Source organism: Cucurbita pepo, chromosome 8, assembly GCF_057944985.1.
Source record: "Cucurbita pepo subsp. pepo isolate OVF chromosome 8, ASM5794498v1, whole genome shotgun sequence".
NCBI lineage: Eukaryota > Viridiplantae > Streptophyta > Magnoliopsida > Cucurbitales > Cucurbitaceae > Cucurbita > Cucurbita pepo.
Window position 1 is genome coordinate 6,771,439 of NC_141805.1, and position 27,134 is coordinate 6,798,572.

Consider the following 27,134-nt stretch of genomic DNA (forward strand, 5'->3'; position numbering starts at 1 on the left):
TTTTTATAAGGGTGTGGAAACCTCTCCCTAGTAAATTGTAAAATTGGCGGCGATATATAATGAATCAAAGCGGATAAATATATGTTAACAATGAGTTTTGATATATATTGATGTTAGTATGACATAACAGTACAACTTCTAAAACATGACAAGACTAAGATTGTTATTACATGCATGCTTTGAAAATCTTTTAAAGTTTACTTAAGATGAAAATGGCTATAAGATAAAAGATCTCTAAAAAAAGAAAAAAAAAAGACTTTTATTTAGGATCCCAAAAATCAATTTTAAAACATAAATTGGACCGTTAAACTTCGATATGGGCTATATAAAGTGTTGTTTGCGAATAAGCAGTGATTGATTAGAGATGTAGTGGCAAAGACTTGTTTAATGTCAAAATGAAAGGAAAAAGCTTTGCTCTAAATCCGATGGAGAGAGAGCAGATGACCTTTATTTCAAGAGCTAGTGCCACTGAGATTTGGCACAAAAGACTTGGGCACTTTCATCGTTGAGGTTTGCTTTAGATGCAGTCTAAGAAGCTGGTAAAAAGACTCGCTGACATTAATGATTACATTCCTCTTTGTCGTGCTTGTAATTTCGGGAGCAACATAGGCAACCCTTTCCTAAACATTCATGGAGAGCCTCGAAAAAACTGCAGCTGGTTCATACTGATCTTTGTGGTCGTCAACGAACAACATCATTAAATGGTAATCTTTATTACATTGTTTTTATTTATGATCTAACGAGAATGTGTTGGATCTTCTTGCTGAAGCAACAACAAGAAGTAGCGGGCGTATTTTGAAATTCAAAGCCAGAGTTGAGAATGAAAGTGCATGCTTGATTCAGACTATAAGATCAGATAATGGCAAGGAGTACAGTTCATAAACTTTTAACAGGTTTTGTGAAGAGGCTGGAATTGAACATCAATTGACAGCACTATACACTCCTCAACAGAATGACGTCAGTGAAAGGAGAAATAGATTCATAATGGAGATGATATTTCATCTATTGAAGAGTTTAGATGACCATAAAGTATCATGTGCATCGTTCATGTTCTAGGATGATGCACAAATGTGTTTCTCAATCCTAATGGTGGTGTAATCACACGACATTATGAGAAGAGTATTACTTGAGCATGGCCACATGTATAAAACAATAGGAATTCACCAAGAATTCATGAGACGAATGAGCTTAGCCTAGCCTCGAAATTGGTCTACATTAAGACAAAGAAGGTAGAGAGATTCATCGTAGACTTGGATGAAGGTGTTTGCCTCGACCTAGGCTTACTCAGTAAAGCTATTCATTAAGATTTTCTCAACTCGACCAAGGTGGCCTCAACCTAAGTGACTTATTTCTAGCCTCGATGGCTTAGGCCTTGACCTTGACTCTAAGGTCATCCCTTTGTCATGGCTTTCTAATACTGCATGGGTAATAAATTTTATTTGTTAACTTATTTGATTCGGTTTGGCGTTTTTATACACTCATTCCCATTAAGGTTTAGCTTCTCCTTTAGTCTCAAGTTAATGTTTTATGTAACGATCCTAAATTTTTACATACTCAGAGTCGCTACCAAGTCTCATGCTTATCTCTTCAATGCGGAATATAGCACTTAGATACTCATCATAAATAATGGAAAATTGAAAACACATTCAGAACACTTCAAACTACTAGAACACATTGTCGGTCTTACGTGTTTCAAAATATAACGTTGGAATCTAAAATTAAAACAAGACAATTAAAAATGGAATAATCTAAATAATGAAATAAAAGCGTCCTATACTCCTATGACTAAGAATTTAAACATGCAACTACCTTATGCACGTGCCACAGTATCTATTTTCGATGTCGTCGTCGTCCGTACATGGGCGTCTTCTCTTTACCTGAAAAATGATATTTGGCACACAGCTTGAGTATTTCGAAGAATACTCAGTAAGTGACCCACTGTAGGGGTCATGCTGATGCAAACACGTGCAACATACTCTTGGGATCGAGCTCTAACTCATCTAGGAGTGACCTCCAATCTCGAACAAATTGGATGTGTAGTACTTCTTTACACATGACCCACACGTGCGAGCGTGAATCCTCCGAGCGCTCGCCTGGACCATCTAATCAAGCTTATCTGTAACGACGTCTGGAAGTTAGCAGAACCCCATAGTGTCATGAACTATTCAAACTTGATAGTATGGGTAATTATCATAGGTTTAATGTATGGAGCACAATTGCGAGTATGAACTATTTATTGGGCTGTTTTTCTTGAGGCTTCAACTCTACCGTAGAAAGGAGAGACTTAAAATATAAATATATCTAAGAATAGCTTAACAATCCTCACATTTGTGCCGATCAAGGTAGGTCTTAAACAAAGATACTCTAATTTTCCATACGTTAATAACTTCGCCTACGAAATGGCTTTAATGTTGGCTTGGTTGAATCACAACAACAAATATTGGATTAGATAGCTTCCGAAAAATGCTATCATAGACCTTTTATAGCATTTTTCGTACGTCGTGACAGCCCATGTTATTAAAAGTCTTGAACTTTTTATAGCGTTTTTGTATAGCTATAATAAATATTATTATATAGTACCTAAATATAGCTTATATGCAATGCTATGAAAACATTTTATAGCATTTTTGTTAAAGTTATAAATATGTAAACATAACTAAAATATTATGCTATCATTCATTTTTAATAAGCTATATTTATACTATATTTTATGCTATTATTCATTTTTAATAAGCTATATTTATACATTTAATCTTATGCTATAACAAAAATATAATTGAAATTTAATAATCTACTAACACATTACAAAATAAAGTATTCAACTCGATCTATATAAGAATATCAGACTCGTTACACTAGCACAATTTTCAAATCAGTTCTTCCCCACCCAATACACAATAAATAGAACAAAAACTCACTATCCACAGTATGTGACATCTTTGATTTTGATCAAATCAAGTACACCAATCCTAAAGGTATTCGAACCGACATCAATGTCTTCTATGTTCCACCCTTTTAGCAATGTCAATTGATAAATTGTTCGTTGTTGCTTGCCAATTAGTGCTTCCTTGCTCCAACAAAAACTTGATCGTTGGGTTGAGGATTAGGGTTGCCTTATCAATTTGGTATCAGAGCCTAAGTTGCATCTTTGTGGCTGACTCTAGGCAATGTCAATTGATAAATTGGTCGTTGTTTCTTGCCAATTAGTGCTTTCAAGGAATCCTGCAACATTATCAAAGCATATATATCAGTGATTCGAAGAGAAATGCAAAATAGTACCAAAAGGTTTGACATAAGGTGATTCGAAGAGAAGTGCAAAATAGCAACAAAATCTAAATATCATATAAAAGTAAAAAAGAGAATAGAACATTATTGTTCATCTTATATATGTAAGCACGTTTCATTTCTTAAAAACAGAGCATAGAAACATTAGTTCAAATACTTGCATTACAGCTTTCAATTAGAATTGAAAGGGGAGGGCATTGTCCACTCAAAGTTTACGAGGAAAGAAAGAGAATTACGCTTTTTGATTCCCTTGGATGAAAACCATAACTTTGTAATAAAACCCAATCCTTTCAAATAGCCCTTTTTGATGAAGTGTTGTCCTCATATGATAAACCAAACAGAACCATTAAAAAAAAATTGATATCACGACGAGTAAGGCCAACCAAAAAAAGCTTATTAACCAAAGAAAATGACCATACAAACTAATGAATTCTCTTGAGAAAAAAGAAAAGTAGTCTTTAAAGGATCTACAAATATTCTTTCTCCTAGTCACTCCAAGTTAGCAAAAAAAAGTCAAAGACCGAAATCAGTCTAACTGGTCTTCTAATTAGGAACAACTTCTTCTAACTAATCTTCTAATTTATCTAAGATCTCAGTTGAAGAAATCCTCAAAATCAAATAAGAAGAAGAATGTGTTGTTGAAAGCCCTAAATGCAAAATAACAGTAACAGTAACAATAGGGCCACACAAGTTCTTGTTGTTGTTTGAAAGTGAGTGATCTTGCCAATCATGTATTTAATAAGTTATACACAAGGAAGGAGAAAAGGAGACCTAATATATCAAAGGAAAAAAAAAATCAAGGAGAAAAGGCCACAAAAATTTAGTCATACATAATACAATTGGTATTTTGCTCAAGAAATTTATATGCAGTCCATAATACGTGTATAAACTTCTTCCTACTACTTGATACTTGCAGAATATGTAACCCGTTAACATAAATCATTCCTACCGGTAGAATGGGCTTGAAATAACCTATGAATTAACAAATTCCTCTAAACTTAATTACTTTGTACTCTTAGGCTTATTTTTTTGTTTGTAATCTTCATGTGGTTCCTCAATTTGGGCATGTATTGATTGAACCAACACAATGAAAAATAAAGATAGTTTCTTGTGTTTTTATTCAGTTGATTTAACTCACAAAACTACATTCAACCTTTTAACACAAGACAACAACTACATCTACCTCACAGAACTCACCAATCTACATTCAAAGAAAAATTCTACAGCTAGGAAAATACACACTTAAAAGTAAAGTACATTACTTAATGAAGGACCAAAGGACTGAACTCACAAAAGTTTATTAGTGTGTACTAAATATAAATGAAAAACTTAATTATTTAGTAGTAGTTCGATCCTTCAAAAAGAAATTAAAAAGGAAGATACAAAGACAAATCACTTAGAATAATTCATCAATGAAATTCTTTACAAAGTGAGCCAACAAAGAAGATAATAGGGGAAAAAAAAAAACAACTAACCTCCATCTTGGATTGTTCAATTTGCAGTGAGGTAGGAGAATAGGGTTTTTCATAGACAAAGCATCAACAATAAACTGTATGCCTCCTCTCAATGCCACCATCTTGAGATCTGATGCAAATCAGAGAAAAATTTTGACGCACAAAAGAAAGAAGGATGGATCTTGAGGGAAAAATTTTGAAGCACGAAAGAAAGAAGGATGGATTGTTGCGTGAGAGAAAGAAGGCAAGATTTGGTTTTGCCCTAGGGTCTGAGGGAATATGGGTGTCTAGAGGGAAAAGGACAGAAAAAGAAAGGAAGGCTTTGATACGCGTGATTAGGTTTTTAGGGATAACATTAAAAAAAATAAATAAAATAAATAAAAAAACCTTTATTTTCTTTCTGATTTATAGCATCTTTTAGAAAATATTATACAAAAAAGCTATAAAAGATGGTATTTGTTGCAGTGAATGCCTTGTATGATGTACGAATGACGAATTTTTCATGATTGTTTGATGCGTTTTGTGTTATGTTATGTTTATGCAATGATACAAGATGTACTATAATATGATTATGTCATGTTATGGAACTATATTGTGATATTAATGTTGTATGATGCATGAACCTCCATATATTACACTACATAAACTACGATATCATGTACGTCGTGGTATTATGCACGCTCCTTTCCCTCCATAGCTTCTGCCAACGTGAGTTTAAGCTAGCCCAACAAGTAGACTTAGAGGATACGTATACGAGTCTGCTAGGTGGATCTATGTGTGCATGTGTAGAGAAATATTACACATTCAACTCTATCCAGACTGAAAAGTAGAGATCGTTGCATGTATTTGCATTTTTCGACCGCAACAGTGTGATTATTTATTGAGTATTTTTTTAAATTATCAAACCAAGTGTTATTTTCTTTTAGATGAAGGTAAGACAACCATGTAGGGTCACTATATAGGCTATGAGAATGAAGGTATGATAGTTGCATTTTCTATTCAAGTTATAGCCCTTAGGTTAGATATCAAAATTAGTTACTTAACATTAATGTTTAAAATATGGAAGTCTCGATTTTATGGAAATGTCAATATCAATAGATAATTTTGAAAAAAAATATATATACAACAAAAATACTAATAAATTAAATTAATAAAAAAAAAACCTATTTTACAATTTTAAATATATTAAAATACTTATCATTGACTCGAGATAAAAGAGGCATATGATGATGTAATTAATATGAAGTATAATGGATAACAATTCAAAAATTATGAAAAGATTGTAATAAATAATTATTAGAAAAAAAAAATTAATTTCCCAACTTAGTGAACCACGAATTATTCATCGTCTTCTTCAAAATTAAAATTAAAATTGTTTCTATAAATAATTAAATAAATAAATAAAGAAAAGAAAAAGAAAAATGTAACAATTATCTCTAGAATTTGCTTTTCATTGACCGTGACCGAGAGTATTGACACGGACCATTGTATTCTTTTTTCATTAATATGTCGATATCTAATATTGTCCACCAAATCCACTTTTTAATCATATTGTATAAAATTGACCTTATATTTAATAAAAATATCAACACATAATATTAATAATAACCCTCTTCCTCGTTTAGAATAGCAAATTCTTATACGATGGTTTAGATATTCTCATAAATTTTTCAAAAGTTCCCATGGACTATGAGATCTCACGTCGGTTGAAAAAGAGAACGAAACAATTCTTAAAATAATGTGGAAACATCTCTCACAGACACATTTTAAAACCGTGAGACTAACGGCGATACGTAACGGGCCAAAGTAGATAATCCCTGCTAACGGTGAGCTTAAACTATTACAAATGGCATCAGAGCCAGACACCGAGCGGTGTGCCAACAAAGACGCTAGCCCCCAAGGGGGTGGATTGTGAGATCCCACGTCAGTTGGAGAGGAGAACGAAGCGTTCTTTATAGGAATGTGAAAACCCCTCCCTAACAAACATGTTTTAAAACCGTAAGGCTGACGGCGATACATAACGATTCCAAACGGGTAATATCTACTAGCGGCGTACTTGGGCTGTTACACTGACATCCATATTTTCATTAAATTGAGGTCTCTACATTTTTCATCAACATTGTCATTTAAAACTTGAGTGTTAATATTACTCTCTTTAATTTTTCGTCATGAAAATTTTGAAGTTAAGGGTTTATTATGATTTCATGCAAGTGACACAGGTGAAACAAGATTTGAGGTTTCAAACATATGCATTGTCAAATTTGTAATAAGACACAAGAATAGACGAACAACGTTGTTCATTTGAAAAAAAAACTACGTACCATTATGTTATATTGCATTGTAATGAAACTATAAAAAGATGGTGGAATTCTGAGAAGATTTCCAAACCCATCATAACACGACGTACGACCAAACTGATTATTTAAACACGACATTGAAATGGAAAATTGAAGAAGAAACAAGAAACGGAAATGAAAGGATTTGGTTTCAAGCAGGGCATTGGAAGCCGGACGGAACCTTCTTTCCACAGTAGTTCAAAAGCAAGCTGAGGGAAGCTGAGAGGTCAATCTTGAGACCCAAGGCTCTGGCCTTCACCGCAGTGCAAAGGCACACAGCAGCTTCCAGATCAACAAGGCCTTGGATTAGGGTGCAGCATGGGGATTTTGGTGGTGAGCCGATCACTAAGTGCACTAGATCGTCCAGCAAGTCGGCGCAGACGCCAAGCTTGAGGGTGTCCTTGGGGCACTTGGGGAGTGATGGTTGCTGCCTTGACGGGGTGGGCTTGTGGGGCTTGGGTGGCGGCGGTGGGCAAGGGACATAGGTGGAGCTGACCATAGTGAAGAAGAGGCGGTTGAGGAGGAGGAGCGCAATGGGTGAAGAGAGCTTGGAAGCCATTGGTGGAGAGATATTGAAGGGTTTGTAGGCTTATGCGATGGCTTGTGAAGAATTATTTGAAGGGTTGGGGTTTGAGAATTTGTTGTATTTTAAAACAAAAATTCCTTATAAATTGCTGGATATGAAACACCCAACTTTTTCAGTTACTTTATTAACTTTTGAGGAATTGACTTGAGAGATGGGTTTTTAATTAGTTTGTCTTCATTGGGACCTCACGCATTTATGTATGTTGTGCATCATGATACATCTCCGTTATGTTAGTACATATGTGTACTTTCGATATTTATGTTCGTCGTGATATCATGTGGGTCTTTCCCTCTGTGGTGTTCAGCGCGTCAGCACATTTAACCCAACGAGTCAAGCCTTAGGGGTATGTAAACGAGTCCATCCTTAACGGTCCATGTGCGCATGTGAGCTGTAATGACCCAAAATTTTCTACTTAATTTAAGGTCGCTACTGTATACGTACCATAAACATTGAATGCGGAAGACTTTATTTGAATTCCATAAAACATAACCTTTATTTTAAAACAAAGTCATGGACTTAGGTGTTTTGAAAACATCTTTAAAACGACACAACAAAAGACTGAATAAAATGAATAGTTTAAGTTAAAAACATCATATTCTAGCCCATGTCTAACAAAATAAATACCATTACCCTCTGCATGCGCCTTGGTCTTGAGTTGCGATATCGTCGTCAACCGTACCGGAATGCCTTACCTTAACCTGAAAAATGTAGTAGCATATGGCTTAGTATTTAAAGAAATACTCAGCAAGTGACACCACTATTGGGGTTAAATGCAACAATCACATGCAATGAAATGATGAGACCTATCTTTCGTTTCGTTTTCCCTACGATGCTGTCGTAACGGATAATTTTAGACGTGTACCATATACTCTACACACAGCCCATACGTGCGAGTATGGGCTCACCAGCTAATTCACACACTGCTGGGCCACCTTCCTTATCCGGTGAGCATACTCTAGGAGCTCCTTAGGCCAGACACTCGGTAGAACTAGTAACCATCACGGCAGCACTATGCAGAGCATAACGATCGTTGTCCTGCCATTGGATGTACGCGTCCGTACCCTCGTGATGGGATAGGGGTATCCCTCCCAAATGCATGAGCACACATAATGCATGAGGTCCCAAAACTTTTTCATTTTCATTATCCATTAATACAACCCCGCTAGCATTATGTACGTATCATATCATTTTTCATATCGTTTCAGATATCATTCATCATTCATGTCATATCGTTTCTCATCCTTCAATTCTCAAATCATACATAATTCTAACGGGGTTATACTTCATGTCATTTATCGTAATTTCATGTCATTCATATCGTGCTGTATACACACAATTTAGGAGACCTAACATAACGTTCTATGCTTTTAACATAACATTTCATCATATACACATCATACCATAACATATTGCATCACAATGTCTCATATCATAAACGAGTCATAACATAAACACTTCATAGTCATATCGTTCTCTAACTTATCATAGCCTTAACGTTCTTTACTTATCACAGACATATCATTACGTTAACGTACCTTAGTCATCTCATCACAAGAACTTAACCTAACGCTATCGTTCTATCAATCTATCACAACAATATCCCTTTCTACCCGTAGCCTAACTGTATTCTTCCATCAATCTCTCTTATCCATATCACTCTGGTATGTAACCTAACGTTAACGTTTCATGAACGTATTTTACTCCTATCGTTACATTTTGTTTTTTGTATCCTTCTCGTATCCTATCTCAAACATATCATTGAACACATCGTACCGTAATTATTATTAAACAATTCACATATTATAACATATACATAACAAATAAGAAGTATATCGATCCACAAAAAATTCACACATATCAATATATATGACACGTGCAGAATCACGAGGCACGTGTCAACAGCAAATATAACCATGCCGATAGTAAGTTCACTTACTTGGCTAGCTTAAATCGTTGCCACGAATATATCTTTAATGAATGTTCGATTCCGTCCTTTAAAATAATGTGGAAACATCTCTCACAGACACATTTTAAAACCGTGAGACTGACGGCGATACGTAACGCGTCAAAGTAGATAATCCCTGCTAACGGTGAGCTTAGGCTATTTCAAATGGCATTAGAGCCAGACACCGAGCGGTGTGCCAACAAAGACGCTGGCCCCCAAGGGGGTGGATTGTGAGATCCCACGTTAGTTGGAGAGGAGAACGAAGCATTCTTTATAGGAATGTGAAAACCTCTCCCTAACAAACATGTTTCAGAACACTTCAAACTAATAGAACACATTGTCAGTCTTACTTTTTTCAAAATCTAACGTTGGAATTTAAAATTAAAACAAAACAATTACAAATGGAATAATCTAAATAATGAAATAAAAGCGTCCTATACTCCTATGACTAAGAATTTAAACATGCAACTACCTTACGCACGGGCCACAGTATCAATTTCTGATGTCGCCGTCGTCCGTACATGGGCGTCTTGTCTTTACCTGAAAAAATGATATTTGGCACACGGCTTGAGTATTTCGAAAAATACTCAGTAAGTGACCCACTGTAGGGGTCATGCTGATGCAAACACATGCAACATGCTCTTGGGATCGAGCTCTAGCTCATCTAAGAGTGACCTCCAATCTCGAACAAATTGGATGTGTAGTACTTCTTTACACATGACCCGCACGTGCGAGCGTGAATCCTCCAGGCGCTCGCCTGGACCCTCTAATCAAGCTAATCTGTAACGACGTCTGGAAGTCAGGGGAACCTCATAGTGTCATGAACTATTCAAACTTCATAGTTTGTCTTATTATCATAGGTTTAATGTATGGAGCACAATTGCGAGTATGAACTATTTATTGGGCTGCTTTTCTTGAGGCTTCATGTAGCGCTCGAGTATTTAAAAAAAAAAAGGGAAAAAAAGAAAAAATAAATTAGGTCACAATTCATTTTGCCCTTATTACTTAAGGATTCTCTTTTGGCTAAGACATAATTTGGAAAAGAGAAAAAAGAGGGGAGAGGAAGAAGAAAGAAGAGGGAAGAAGATTAAGGTTTTGAGGAAGGAGGAGGAGATCGGATCTGAATGGACGCCGGAGATTCGAGTCCCCAATCTAAACCGTCAATAGTCCGAGGCAAGGTGCTCTAACGAATCGCACCTTCCTATTTCGTCAAAACGTCCAAGAACTTCAGGTTAGTCCATGAGTGTCTAGATCGAGAAATCATTAAGATTTTCGTGTGTTAGTGACGTTTTGTGTTGATCCTTGGACTCTTACCCTCAACAGCGCTATCTAGTTAAGTTCTGGAGTGAAGGCGGCCAAGATTGACGTTCGAATCGGAGTTTCAAGAAAACGTGATTTTTCGTAAGAACTCGTATTTTTTCTCCGAATTCGAACTCAAATAATAAGATCTGTGATTATTAGAAAATTTTAAGAAAATTGTTTCGAAGGAGTAGAATATGAGATCTACAAGGTTCGTGCAGAAAATTTGTCGAATCAGATTACAAATTGGAAGATAAAAAAGTCGAAAGAAAATAGATCGAAACGGGAAGAGACCTGGAAAATGAAAAAAAAAAACGCAGGAGAGAGGGTGGAGGCCGCCATGCGTCGGTCGGCAACAGAGGAGAGCGGCAGAACCGGTGATCAACACGTGTCGATCACCGGCTGGTGAGGCACGACCTCACCCGGTAGGACACGCGTCAGGCTCGTAGACTTGGCCGGCCCGACCCGCGCCGCACGTGAAGCGCCTGACCCGGTGCCTCTGACCTGCTCCTACGCGGGGAGCAGCGCGTGCAGCACGCGCACGTAGTGACCCTCCACGGCGCGCGTGTCGCGCGTGGGGGCGCATGAGGCACCGATTTTCTTCCTGTTCGGTCTCTGTTTACTTGTTTTCCGATCCAATTTTGATGCTGACCCTATTATTATGTGAATTAGGACTTGTGAAGGAAATTTCAAATTTGTTGAAATCCATTCCGTCAAGAAAACTCGAACTCGGGAAGGCACGCGTCAACCAAGTAAGTAGCCATTTGGATTCCCACGAGCAGTACTTGTAGGAACCGCTAGGAACAAGCATGCATGCTACCACCTATGAAATTAGCTAGCAGGACTTAGCATAATAGTATAGAAACTGCGAATATGAGATGATTATGGAAATCTAGATACGAAATGTGTATTAAATCTGTTTTGATTTAGACTCTGATAATGTATGTATGCATGAGGAGGTTGGGAAACTTGTGAAATCTGCGCTCCGGATAAAGATGGACGTTATCTTCCCGTTGAGCATGTTTGTTAATATTGCATGAACTGCTGCATGTTAACTCTTATGCATGATGATTGCTTGTGTATCTTTCTTGATGAATAGGAAGAAATTATGAGCTTAGATTAGGGTGCTTGTGACTAAGTAGGCTAGACGAGACCCTTGATTGGGGAACTCTAGAATACCGTGCAATTAGACCCGCAAAATGATTACCGGCAGATCCAGAGCCCAGAATTCCAAACCAGATAGGTTTGTGAGACCAGGCACGAGAATCCTAGAGATACACGAATCCATGTCTAAGCCACCAGGTTCCACCCTAGAAAGAATAATAGGTCGCCACGGTAACTATAGGTAGCCCGCTAGAGTTGAGCAGTGTAGGTAGTGTCATCAGAACCTCACTTCCCTCTCTCCTCCGATATCGTACCGTCGAGACAGAGCTCCGGTACGGTGATCGTTGAGCTTAGCAGATCCGGATACGGAAGTGTGACAGGTGCCCAGACCTAGTGGTGATAGCTAATGGGTCTTCTGAACAGGACTCCTGGGCCGTAGAAACCCGTCCCTGAGCGGGGGACGTGGAGCCACATAGGATGACTCAGTAGCTGACCGGCACACAGGGGGTCGCACTTCGTTTAATGGATATATGGTCCCGTGTGAGGGTCCTCAGTTAACCTCCATGGATGATGTTCAAAGAGAGTCACATTTTCAGATCCAGCCATACAATCCCCTCAGATTTACTTATGAGGTCGCACCTCACCTCAGGACACTGATCATTTCACTGCTTAAGATGGGCAAGCCTCCTAAGATACAGAAAAGAGAGTTGCAGCTTAGATCACTCTCCTAAGAAACCCGAGAAAGACCGTGGTTACCCACCAAGATAAGGATGCGAAAAGAGCCTACAAGTAGCCTGCTTACTGAGTATTTTTATACTCATTCCTTTCTACTCTTTTTTTTCAGGTGAGTGATGTCATGGATCGGGGCGAGAATGCATGCTGAATCTTAATGCCACAGAGGAGTGTCCTTGGGCATCTAGGAGTCTGTGCATAATTTTGTTAGATTTGTCATGCATTGCATGTAAACCATTTCCAAACTTTTCTTACTTGAACACCTTGTTTTGGATTTTAAACCTTTTACGTAATTGCAAAAGTTTTTTTTTTTTTTGAAATCTCGTCTTCTCTATTTGTTATTACACGATTTCATTGCATTGTCTATTGGTCAAGCCCTAGATTTCGAGATACAAATTTTGGGCTGTGACACTTCAACTATACCGGAGAAAGGAGAGACTTAAAATATAAATATATCTAAGAATAGTTCAACAATCCTCACATATGTGCCGATCAAGGTAGGTCTTAAACAAAGATACTCTAATTTTCCTTACGTTAATAACTTCGCCTACGAAATGGCTTTAATGTTGGCTTGGTTGTATGATGCACGAACCTCCATATATTACACTACATAAACTACGATATCATGTACGTCGTGGTATTATGCACGCTCCTTTCCCTCCATAGCTTCTGCCAACGTGAGTTTAAGCTAGCCCAACAAGTAGACTTAGAGGATACGTATACGAGTCTGCTAGGTGGATCTATGTGTGCATGTGTAGAGAAATATTACACATTCAACTCTATCCAGACTGAAAAGTAGAGATCGTTGCATGTATTTGCATTTTCCGACCGCAACAGTGTGATTATTTACTGAGTATTTTTTTTAAATTATCAAACCAAGTGCTATTTTTTTTAGATGAAGGTAAGACAACCATGTAGGGTCACTATATACTATATAGGCTATGAGAATGAAGGTATGATAGTTGCATTTTCTATTCAAGTTATAGCCCTTAGGTTAGATATCAAAATTAGTTACTTAACATTAATGTTTAAAATGTGGAAGTCTCGATTTTATGGAAATGTCAATATCAATTGATAATTTTGAAAAAAAATATATATACAACAAAAATACTAATAAATTAAATTAATAAAAAAAAAATTATTTTACAATTTTAAATATATTAAAATACTTATCATTGACTCGAGATAAAAGAGGCATATGATGATGTAATTAATATGAAGTATAATGGATAACAATTCAAAAATTATGAAAAGGTTGTAATAAATAATTATTTGAAAAAAAAATTAAGTGCCCAGCTTAGTGAACCACTAATTATTCATGGTCTTCTTCAAAATTAAAATTAAAGTTGTTTCTATAAATAATTAAATAAATAAATAAATAAAAGAAAAAGAAAAATGTAGCAATTATCTCTACAATTTGCTTTTCATTGACCGTGACCGAGAGTATTGACACGGACCATTGTATTCTTTTTTCATTAATATGTCGATATCTAATATTGTCCACCAAATCCACTTTTTAATCATATTGTATAAAATTGACCTTATATTTAATAAAAATATGAACACATAATATTAATAATAACCCTCTTCCTCGTTTAGAATAGTAAATTCTTATACGACAGCTTAAATATTCTCATAAATTTTTCAAAAGTTCCCATGGACTATGAGATCTCACGTCGGTTGAAAAAGAGAACGAAACATTTCTTAAAGTAATGTGGAAACATCTCTCACAGACACATTTTAAAACCGTGAGACTAACGGCGATACGTAACGGGCCAAAATAAATAATCCCTGCTAATGGTGAGCCTAGGCTATTACAAATGGCATCAGAGCCAGACACCGTGCGGTCTGCCAACAAAGACGCTGGCCCCCAAGGGGGTGGATTGTGAGATCCCACGTCAATTGGAGAGGAGAACGAAGCGTTCTTTATAGGAATGTGAAAACCTCTCCCTAGCAATAAAACCGTAAGGCTGACGGCGATACATAACGATTCCAAACGGATAATATCTACTAGCGGCATACTTGGGCTGTTACACTGACATCCATATTTTCATTAAATTGAGGTCTCTACATTTTTCATCAACATTGTCATTTAAAACTTGAGTGTTAATATTACTCTCTTTAATTTTTGGTCATGAAAATTTTGAAGTTAAGGGTTTATTATGATTTCATGCAAGTGGCACAGGTGAAACAAGATTTGAGGTTTCAAACATATGCATCGTCAAATTTGTAATAAGACACAAGAATAGACGAACAACGTTGTTCATTTGAAAAAAAAAAAACTACGTACCATTATGTTACATTGCATTGTAATGAAACTATAAAAAGATGGTGGAATTCTGAGAAGATTTCCAAACCCATCATAACACGACGTACGACCAAACTGATTATTTAAACACGACATTGAAATGGAAAATTGAAGAAGAAACAAGAAACGGAAATGAAAGAATTTGGTTTCAAGCAGGGCATTGGAAGCCGGACGGAACCTTCTTTCCACAGTAGTTCAAAAGCAAGCTGAGGGAAACTGAGAGGTCAATCTTGAGACCCAAGGCTTTGGCCTTCACTACAGTGCAAAGGCACACAGCAGCTTCCAGGTCAACAAGGCCTTGGATTAGGGTGCAGCATGGGGATTTTGGTGGTGAGCCGATCACTAAGTGCACTAGATCGTCCAGCAAGTCGGCGCAGATGCCAAGCTTGAGGGTGTCCCTGTGGCACTTGGGGAGTGATGGTTGCTGCCTTGACGGGGTGGGCTTGTGGGGCTTGGGTGGCGGCGGTGGGCAAGGGACATAGGTGGAGCTGACCATAGTGAAGAAGAGGAGGTTGTGGAGGAGGAGGAGGGCAATGGGCGAAGAGAGCTTGGAAGCCATTGGTGGAGAGATATTGAAGGGTTTGTAGGTTTGTGCGATGGCTTGTGAACAATTATGAGAAGGGTTAGGGTTTTTATAAATGGGGTTTGGGAATTTGTTGTATTTTAAAACAAAAATTCCTTATAAATTGCTGGATATGAAACACGTAACTCTTTCAGTTACTCTATTAAGTTTTGAGGAATTGATTTGAGAGATGGGTTTTTAATTAGTTTGTCTTTTTTTAAAGTGTTATAAAAATGTCAAATGGCCTACAAACTAGACTAAGTGATGTTGGATAATAAGATATCAAATACTTTTTAAAATAAATTATTGTGGTTTGTATGGTTGGAAAATAATATTTGATAGAACCCTTCCAGACAAGTGGGTAATACAGGATAATCTAGAGATTATTTTCAGCACAAATAATTTTTACAAATATAATATGTTTTTTTTTAAATATAACTATGAGATTCCACGTCATTTTGAAGGAGTAAAGAAACATTTTTTTTATAAGGGTGTGGAAACCTCTCCCTAGTAAATTGTAAAATTGGCGGCGATATATAATGAGTCAAAGCGGATAAATATATGTTAACAATGAGTTTTTATATATATTGATGTTAGTATGACATAACAGTACAACTTCTAAAACATGACAAGACTAAGATTGTTATTACATGTCGGCTTTGAAAATCTTTTAAAGTTTAATTAAGATGAAAATGGTTATAAAATAAAAGATCTAAAAAAAAATAAAAAATAAAATTAGACTTTTATTTAGGATCCGAAAAATGAAATTTAAAACATATATTGGACCGTTAAACTTCGATAGCATGAAACCCATCCTTGTTTCAAATAAAAACGTGTTTGAATGAGATATTAAAAGAATGAAAAATTGAAATATAAACAAAACTCTATCGAAAGTCTCTCCCAACTTCTATAGCAATCACTGTGCTGCTTAAGTCTTTGCCTTTACCTAAAAAATAGAAAATATTGATTATAAAAAATATTTAGTAAATAATCTTAGTTCTAGGATTAGTAGATACAATCACAAACAAAGTCTTAATTAGAGGATTAATGTTACTTAAGGGGTAGAATGTAATTAAAGGAGTAAAACAAAGTTTTGAAAAAAAGTATACCGTAAATAGAAGTGAGTTATTGGATCAAACGCATAATTTGCGTTGGATATCAACATCAATTTTTTGAAGGAAGAATCGCCTTTTAAGGAGGTCATCTGAGTAAGTTCTATTCTTGAACCCTCTTTTTGTTCATTGTGTTAATTTTGTAGCAATAGTTCAAATTTGAACTAGGGGATCACGTTTTAGTTTTAGAATTAAATTTTGTACCAAGCAGAAACTAAAACATGTTATATACCTAATGTCATATCATGTCATGTAAAGTAAAGGCATGTTATAGATTATATTATACTAATGATGATGCATGATGAAAGTCATGATGAATACTATGCATACATGTCTCGTATGTGTACTATGACATGAATAAAAGGATAAATGAAATGATTCTTACTGATTTTAAGCCATTGGGACCTCACGCATTTATGTATGTTGTGCATCAGGATACATCTCCGTTATGTTAGTACATATGTGTACTTTCGATATTTATGTTCGTCATGATATCATGTGGGTCTTTCCCTCTGTGGTGTTCGGCGCGTCAGCACATTTAACCCAACGAGTCAAGCCTTAGGGGTATATAAACGAGTCTATCCTTAACGGTCCATGTGCGCATGTGCGCTGTAACGATCGGAAATTTTCTACTTAATTTAAGGTCGCTACTGTATACGTACCATAAACATTGAATGCGGAAGACTTTATTTGAATTCCATAAAACATAACCTTTATTTTAAAACAAAGTCATGGACTTACATGTTTTGAAAACATCTTAAAACGACACAACAAAATTCTAAATAAAATGAATAAGAGTTTAAGTTAAAAACATCCTATTCTAGCCAAGGTCTAAGAAAATAAATACCACTAACCTCTGTATGTGCCTTGGTCTCGAGTTGCGATGTCGTCGTTCTCTAACTTATCATAGCCTTAACGTTCTTTACTTATCACAGACATATCATTACATTAACGTACCTTAGTCATCTCATCACAAGAACTTAACCTAACGCTATCGTTCTATCAATCTATCACAAACCTATCCCTTTCTACCCGTAGCCTAACTGTATTCTTCCATCAATCTCTCTTATCCATATCACTCCGGTATGTAACCTAACCTTAACGTTTCATGAACGTATTTTACTCCTATCGTTACATTTTGTTTTGTGCATCCTTCTCGTATCCTATCTCAAACATATCATTGAACACATCGTACCGTAATTATTATTAAACAATTCACATATTATAACATATACATAACAAATAAGAAGCATATCGATCCACAGACAATTCACACATATCAATATATATGACATGTGCAGAATCACGGGGCACGTGTCAACAGCAAATATAACCATGCCGATATTAAGTTCACTTACTTGGCTAGCTTAAATAGTTTTCTCAAGTAAATCTGAAGTTGTTTTTCTGTTGCTATGTGGCAGGAGGATGGGTTGAGGAGGGGAGGGGGGAGGGGAGGGGGGAGGGGAGATTATTGTGGGGAGGGATGAAAGGTTAGTGGGGAGGGGGAAAGGTTGTTTTTTTGTTTATTTATTTATTTATTATTATTATTTTTATTTTTTTATAATTATTTTATTTGTTTCTTTCTTTCTTTATTGTTGGGCTATTACATGAGCTTGTCTGAAAAAGTACCACACATCCAACCTTACCCAGACTAGAAAGAGCTCAATGTCATGTTATATTGTTTTAAAGTATAGGTCCTATCATGTATATGTTTGTTTGCATTATCTGACCCCAACCGTAGGGTTACTTATTGAGTATTTCTTAAAATACTAGCCACATACTACCCTTATATTTTAGGTAAAGGTAAAGCACCCCTACACATACGACCGTGATTCTAGAATGGTCATAGAAGCTAAGTTATGAGAGTAGTATGCATTGTTTTTCTTCATGGGTAGTTCAGGGTTCTCATCTTCGTACTGGAATCATGTTAATGTTTCTTTTCTAACGTTGATGGTACTTGTTATTTCTTATTTTTAAATTGAATGTGTAAATTCATAGCTTCATAAGAAAGATTCTAATGAGTATTTCGTTGAAGAATCGTACGTGTAGTGACACCTCTCATCCAGGTTAGTGAATGTAAGGCATTACCGTAATTTAAAAATAGAGACTATTGTCAACTAATCAAAATTTATTTGTTTATCCTAATAGAAGTTAGGATAATTCATAAAAATTAAAATGATTAATTGAGAGTGACGCACAAATAATCTACTAGTATGATTTGATTGTTCAAAAACTATTTATTGTCTCGCCGACATAATATTTTAATAGATCGAAAATAGAAAGTTTATAATTAAAATATATCAAAAAAAGAAAAAAGATGAACTTGAAAAATTGGAAGGCTTCACTCCAAGACAATTTACTTAAAAGAAAGTCAAAGTAATGGACAAGCAAAGAGAGGTGTGTGACACATCCCAGAACTCCACCAATAATCAAATATAAATTTTGATTAGTTGACAATAGTCTCTAATATAAAAACATTAATTAGTCAATTTAATGACTTTTATTTCTTCCTTTTTTTTTTTTTTTTTTTGAACTCTTAATTTTAAACTTTAATTATCTTTGTATAAGTTTTTTTTGTACAAATATAAAAATATTTATATTTGTATAAGTTTTTTTTTAATTATATTTTTCTTTATGATCGAAACAGTAAACGCAAGTTAAATAAATTGTTGAACAATGAATGTATATGTCAACTATCGATGAAAATGTCACAACGGTTCGTATCAGTTATTTACGTGAGGGACCATTACGACTAATAAATTAAAGTAAAAAAAAAAAAAAAAAAACTGGAATGAAATTGACCTACAAGAAATTAATATCCATATATTTATTTATTTATTTTTAAATTCAAATCCAACATTATAGTCAATGATATAATCCAATCCAATGATATATGTTCATTTTGGTTAATATTCTACATTTTATTAAAAAGATAGGTTTCATATTTATAATTTTAATTTCATGTGAAATAAATTTAATTCTTTTAATTAAAGTAGATTTTAAAAATTAAGAGGTGGAATTTATAATTATTTTAAATTAAGTCATTACTACACATAAGGATCTTGAAACATATACAAATTTACTTCTCAATACAAGAATGTTTACCCTACTTCATGTGTTCCACGTGTTTATGCTCGTTAAGTACATGATCGACAAAACTCTAGTGATATATTATGAGCCTTTGCAGTTAGACAAAAGCTCGAGTAAAGAAAAAAAATATCTATATAGATTTTAGCTCGATAAGTGATGAAATTGCACATTAGAGAGATAACATTTATCACATGAAAATGATGATGGAGAAGTTCCTAGAGTTATTCCAAGCTTAAGATGTGTGTGTTATTTCTCAATATTCATACTATCATTTCTTTTATTTCTAGCCAACGCCAATTTGGAGAACATGATGAAGAAAAAAGAAAATGGAGGAAGTCGATTTGGAGTTAGTTTTGGAACTATTCCTCGACGAGTAGGATAAAACGAACATCAACTCAAGAAATTTAGTGAACCCTGCACATGTCATTATTATGACTGTTTGCATGTATTATGTGATGCTATGCTATGTTATAAATAACGCTATGTCGTATAACGCTATGTCGTATTGTTATAAGCTATGCTATAATACGACTATACCATGTTACCATCTTGTGGAATTATATTTATGATATTGATGATATGATGCATAAAACTTCATACACCAAGCTATGTAAATTATGTTAATTAGGGAAGATATGACAATTATTACGGATGCATGACTCACAAACTTTGTATGTCATGAATGAATGAAGGTATGACTTGAATCATAAACTTATGTCATGGTTTTAAGCTATGGGGACCTCATGCATTTATGTGCGTCATTTGCACCAGGATACTTTCCCATTGTGATTAATACGAATGCGTACATTACGATATCTACATTTGTCGTGATATTACGTGGGTCCTTTCTCCATGTGGTTTCCGGTAGCATGAGCGTGCATTAACCCGATGAATGAGGCCTAGGGAATATATACATGAGTCTATATGGTGAGACTATGTGCACGTGCGTGGGCCATGAGTATAAAAGTACTACACATTCAACCCTGCCCGGACTGAGTTTAAAGTCATGTCATGATGGTTTTATGAAATGATAGGTCCCACCATATTGCATTTGATTGCATTTTTCTTACTTCAACAGTGGGGTTACTTATGGATTATTTCTTAAAATACTAAGTCGCATGTTACTCTTCTTTCTTAGGTACAGGTAAGGTACTCTCGTATGGATGTGATGGCCTCGCGGTGAAGGCCATGAGATCAAAGCTAGGGTATTGTGTTCATGTTTGTTTTAGTAGTCCTTAGGTTATATCACGCCATCGCCTTTTTTTTTTTTTTTATCTCATTTAAATTCACATTAGCTATTTTTTGCTATATTGTTCATAGCAATATTGTTTTAATGAATTTATTATGAATGTTTAAGTCCACGACATCGTTTATGAAATATTTTCATAGACTTTTCCACACGTATTAGCCATTTCATGCATGTAGTAGTATCTATATTTGATTAGGAAAATTAGGGTCGTATAGGCCTAGCCTTGTCACTACCTACAGTACCACAAGTGGCACCATCGATGCCTGTAGTAGTGTCGGTCCCCACTACGACTACTCTAATGTGGGAGACCTTTCGTTTAATAAATATAGACTATGACAACCAAATAACGAGCGTAGGCAACCAACAACCCTAAGATGATGCAAGAGATGAAATAATTATGAAATTGTAAGAGAAACAGCCTTTGTATCATCAATTGGACTGTTAAAGATCACGTGTTTGTTTAGATTGCTATCAGCTAATATCTAATTAAATCTCGTTGTAGTTAGGAGTTGATTTAATTTTAATTTGTTTACTGGTTTACTGCAGATTTCTAGGTAGATTTTTTAATATCTTTTTATATTCTCTCTATATATTTAGACCTTTCTTGGTCTTCATAATACAATTTTCTCCTCAACCATTCAATCACTCATTCTTTCACTAACAAATTGGTATCAATGTCGTCTTCTTAAGGATCTGTGAGATCAAAATGAAAGGAGAATCCAGTTTTTTAGCTGTTGCACCACCAGTCTTCGATGGAGACAATTATCAAATGTGAAAAGTTTGGATTGAGACTTATTTGGAGGCTTTGGATCTTTGGGAAGCAATAGAAGAGGATTACGAGGTCCCTTCACTTCCAGCAAATCCTATTGTAGCAAAAATCAAAGCACATAAGGAAAAGAAGACAAGAAAATCAAAGACAAAAGCTTGCCTATTTGCAGTCGTATCTCAAATGATCTTCATGCGAATAATGTCTCTCAAAACAGCAAAGGAAATCTGGGATTACCTCAAGGCGGAATATGAAGGAGATGAGAGGATTCGTGGAATAAAAGTCCTGAATTTGATTAGGAATTTTGAATTTGTTGAAAATAACAATGGCTCTTATACCAACTTGTAGAAAATAGACGCTCGCTCTGAAATCAACTTGTTTAAATAACTCTCACGAACCTGTGAAGGAGGTGTCAAGAGGGGAGAGACAAGGGGACAAAAGAAATTATGAAAAAGCTATTTTCTATTACACTGTACACTTTGCTTTCTGTCTCTTGTTCTTGCTCTCTGCCTCTTGCATTTTACAATAAAAACGAATCAATTTATAGGGTTTATAAGATATAAAATTAGCTAGCTCATCACCCATTTTCTCCTGGAATGATTCTTGGCCCTTTATATTTTGTTTGGCCTTTTCACTCAAATTTCAAAAGTCTTACTAAGTTTAACAAAATAAAAAACTATCCTTCTTTTTTTTTTTCATTTAAGTTTATTCCCAACAAAACTCCCCCACATAAACTTCAATGCTCTTGTCGTCTTTCATGACAATCGTCTTCTTGTATTTGTCAAAAAGTACTTTCGGTAGCGTTTTTGTAAAGATGTCCGCAACTTGATCCTGACTTGCCACATGCAGCAATTTCACGTTTCCTTCCTTCACATGATCTCAGATTAAATTTAATCGAACGTCAATGTGTTTGCTTCTTTCACGGTCTACTAGGTTCTTGGCCAACTCAATTGCTGATTTGTTGTCAACTTGTATTACGGTTGCACCTCGATGCTTTTGCTCCATCTTACTCAACAAGTTTCTAAGCCATATTGCGTGACACACACATCAAGATGCTGCTACATACTCAGCTTCACACGTCGAGAGTGTCACGATCGGTTGCTTCTTTGAAAGCCAAGTAAATGTTGTGTTGCCCATGAAGAATACATAACCCGATGTACTTTTTCGATCGTCTATGTCTCCGCACCAATCACTGTCAGAGTAATTGACTAACTTGTAATATTCTGTTTTTCAGTAGAATAACCCAAGTGACAATGTTCCTTGGACGTATCGAGAACTCGCTTCAACGCCTTTCAATGTGAATAAATTGGCTCCTCCATGAACCGGCTTATTATGCCAACACTTAATGAAAGATCTAACCTTGTGCATGTAAGATTGCGAAGGCTTCCCACCAGGCTTTTGTACCTATTTGCATCTACTCGTTCTCCTTCATCGTACTTTGAAAGCTTTGCACCTGGTTCCATTGGTGTAGATACCGGGTTGCAATTTTTCATCTTGTACTTCATCAAAATTTCCTTTGCATATTTCTCCTGTGATATAAAAATACATGTTTCTCCTTGTTTAACCTCCAAACCAAGGAAAAACTTTAACAAGCTCAAGTCTGTCATCTCAAATTCTCACGTCATTGTGCTTTTGAACTCTTCTATCATTTCATTATTGTTGCCTGAGAAGATGAGGTCATCGACATAGAGAGCGACAAGTATCACATCGCCTCCACTATTCTTTGTATAATGTGAATGTTCGTGGGGACATTGCTTGTACCCGTTCTCCTTGAAGTATGTGTCGATACGAGTATTCCATCCTCATGGTGCTTGTTTCAACCCGTAAAGCGCCTTCTTCAATTTTAGTACCTTCTTCTCTTCTCCAATTTTCACATACCCGGGAGGTTGTTCGAGGTATACTTCTTCTTTAAGCACACCATTCAAGAATGCTGACTTGACATCCATTTGAAAAATCGGCCATTTGAATTGGGCTGCTTGGGAAATGATCAATCAGATTGTCTCCATTATAGCGACGGGAACAAACACTTCGTCATAGTCGATTCCCGCCTTTTTCTTGTATCCCTTCGCAACAAGTCGCGCCTTGTACCGTTCAATCTCGCCTTGAGCATTCATCTTTTTCTTGAATACCCACTTCCCACCTATGGGCTGACTTCCTACCGGTAATTTTGTCACTTCCCACGTGTTGTTGCGATGAATCGGTTTGCCACTTCGTGTCTCGCACCGCCTCTTCAAAGCTGATATTTTCAGCATCTGCCATAAGACATACAAGGTGTACCTCATTAGTTGCGTCATACAAAACTCGCAAACTCCGCATTTTGGGTTGTCGTGGTTCATCTTCATCATTGAAAATTTCTGAGTCTGTTGGTGTAGCAACTGATGATTCTCCTACTTCGATGTTGACATCCGTCGAATTGTTCCAATCCCATTCGCTTGCTTCATTTACTCGCACATTGTGACTCACTATCATCATCTTACTAATCGGGTCAAGTAGCTTGTATCCTTTTGTCTTCCCATCATATCAAATAAAGATATACCTTTTGCTTTTGTCTTCGAGCTTCGTTCTTCGTTGGTCCGGTACGTGAGCATAAGCCACACTACCAAACACTTTAAGGGTGAGAAATTGTAGGCTTTTGTCCGTTCCAAGCCTCTTGTGGTGTTTGATCATCTAACTTTGCATGTGAACATCGATTTTGTACGTAGATGGTGCATTGCACGGCTTCTGCCCAAAATTCCTTCGACATCCTTTTTCTCTTAAGCATTGAGATATCCATGTCGAGAATGACCCGGTTCTTTCTCTCGGCCACACCATTTTATTGAGGGGTGTACGGTGCGGTTAAAAATCACCTTATGCCTAGCTCCTCGCAGTACTCCATGAAAGCCGTCGAAGTATACTAGCCACATCCATTGGGATCGTACAGCTTTGATGTGTCTACCAGTTTCCTTCTCCACCGTTACTTTGAAATTTTTTAACACCTCGAATGCCTTGGATTTTCCTTTCAGATAGTAAGCCTAAGTTTTCCGTGAGTGATCATCGATAAAGGAAATGAAATACCTATTTTCGCTGAAGGACTCGGGGTTAATTGGTCCACATATATCTGTATTGATCAACTAGAGACGTTAGTTAGAAGGAGGAACGAAACATTTTTTTTCGATGTTAAGCACTTTTTTACTGCTTTATACACTCCGTTTCTTTGACATTCTATTCTTAATCATCATGCCTAATCATTCCCCAAAAAAGTTTCTTAAAACATGGATAGTTACTCGGATTTTTTTAGCACGTGTTTCAAACGACCCGGTTTAGGGTTTCGGTTTTAAGCACTTTTTTACTGCTTTATACACTCCGTTTCTTCGACATTCTATTCTTGATCATCATGCCTAATCATTCCCCACAAAAGTTTCAAAAAATATGGACAGTTACTCGGTCATTTTAGCACGTGTTTCAAACATCCCGGTTTGGGGTTTCCGAATTAGGGGTTCGATTTTAAGCACTTTTTTTACTGCTTTATACACTCTGTTTCTTCGACAATCTATTCTAAATCATCATGCCTAATCATTCCTCACAAAAGTTTCTTAAAACATGAAAAGTTACACAGTTTCTTTAGCACGTGTTTCAAACGTCTTGGTTTGAGGTTTCCGAATTAGGGTTTCGATTTTAAACACTTTTTTATTGCTTTATACACTCCGTTTCTTCAAAATTCTATTCTAAATCATCGTGCCTCATCATTTCCTACAAAAGTTTCGAAAAACATGAACAGTTACTTGGTTTTTTAGCACGTGTTTCAAACGTCCCGGTTTGGGGTTTCTGAATTAGGGTTTCAATTTTAAGCCCTTTTTTATTGCTTTATACACTCCGTTTCTTCGACATTCTATTCTTCATCATCATGGCTAATCATTCCCCACAAATGTTTCGAAAAACATGGGCAGTTTATCGGTTTTTTAGAACGTTTTTGAAACGTCCAAGTTTGTAGTTTCCGAAATAGGGTTCGATTTTAAGCACTTTTTTACTGCTTTATACACTCTTTTTATTCAACATTGTATTCTAAATCATCATGCCTAATCCTTCCCCAAAAAAGTTTCTTAAAACCTGGAAAGTTACTCAGTTTCTATAGCACGTGTTTCAACGTCCCGATTAGGGTTTTCCGAATTAGGGTTTCGATTTGAAGCACTTTTTTACTGCTTTATACACTCCATTTCTTCACATTCTATTCTAAATCATCATGCCTAATAATTCCCCACAAAAGTTTTGAAAACACATGTACGGTTGCTCAGTTTTTTTAGCACGAGTTTCAAACGTCTCGGTTTGGGGTTTCTGAATTAGGGTTTCGATTTTAAGCACTTTTTTACTGCTTTATACACTCCGTTTCTTCGAAATTCTATTCCAAATCATCATGCCTCGTCATTCCCTAAAAAAGTTTCGAAAAACATGGACAGTTACTTGTTTGAGAATAAGAAGTGATTGATTATAGATGTAGTGCAAAGACTTGTTCAATGTCAAAATGAAAGGAAAAAGCTTTGCTCTAAATCCGATGGAGAAAGAGCAGATGACCTTTATATCCATAGCTAGTGCCACTAAGATTTGGCACAAAAGACTTGGGCTCTTTCATCATCGAGGTTTGCTTTAGATGCAGTCAAAGCAGGTGGTAGAAAGACTCGCCGACATTAATGATTACATTCCTCTTTGTCGTGCTTGTAATTTTGGGGAACAACATAGGCAACCCTTTCCTAAACATTCATGGAGAGCCTCGAAAAAACTGCAGCTGGTTCATACTGATCTTTGTGGTCGTCAACGAACACCATCATTAAATGGTAATCTTTATTACATTGTTTTTATTGATGATCTAATGAGAATGTGTTGGATCTTCTTGCTCAAGCAAAAGCCAGAAGTTGCGGATGTATTTTGAAATTCAAAGCCAGAGTTGAGAATGAAAGTGCATGCTTGATTCAGACTATAAGATCAGATAATTGCAAGGAGTACATTTAACAGTTTTTGTGAAGAGGCTGGAATTGAACATAAATTGACAGCAGTATACACTCCTCAACAGAATGACGTCAGTGAAAGGAGGAATAGGTTCATAATGGAGATGATATTTCATCTATTGAAGAGTTTAGATGACCATAAAGTATCTTGTGCATCGTTCATGTTGTAGGATGATGCACAAATATGTTTCTCAGTCCTAATGGTGGTTTAATCACACGACATTATAAGAAGAGTATTACTTGAGCATGGTCACATGTATAAAAAAATAGGAATATACCAAGAATTCATGACGCGTATGAGCTTAGCCTAGCCTCGAAATTGGTCTA

At 36.0% G+C, this 27,134-nt stretch overlaps 1 long non-coding RNA gene across 1 annotated transcript; it reads right to left on the reverse strand.

Annotated features, from left to right (window-relative positions):
* Nucleotides 1–2,810: 2,810 nt before the first annotated feature.
* LOC147791458 (uncharacterized) lies at nucleotides 2,811–4,951 on the reverse strand. Its single transcript, XR_015422319.1, has 2 exons — nucleotides 4,761–4,951; nucleotides 2,811–3,222 (listed from the first exon to the last, which is right to left on the reverse strand). It is a non-coding gene; the product is annotated as an uncharacterized LOC147791458 (long non-coding RNA).
* Nucleotides 4,952–27,134: the final 22,183 nt, after the last annotated feature.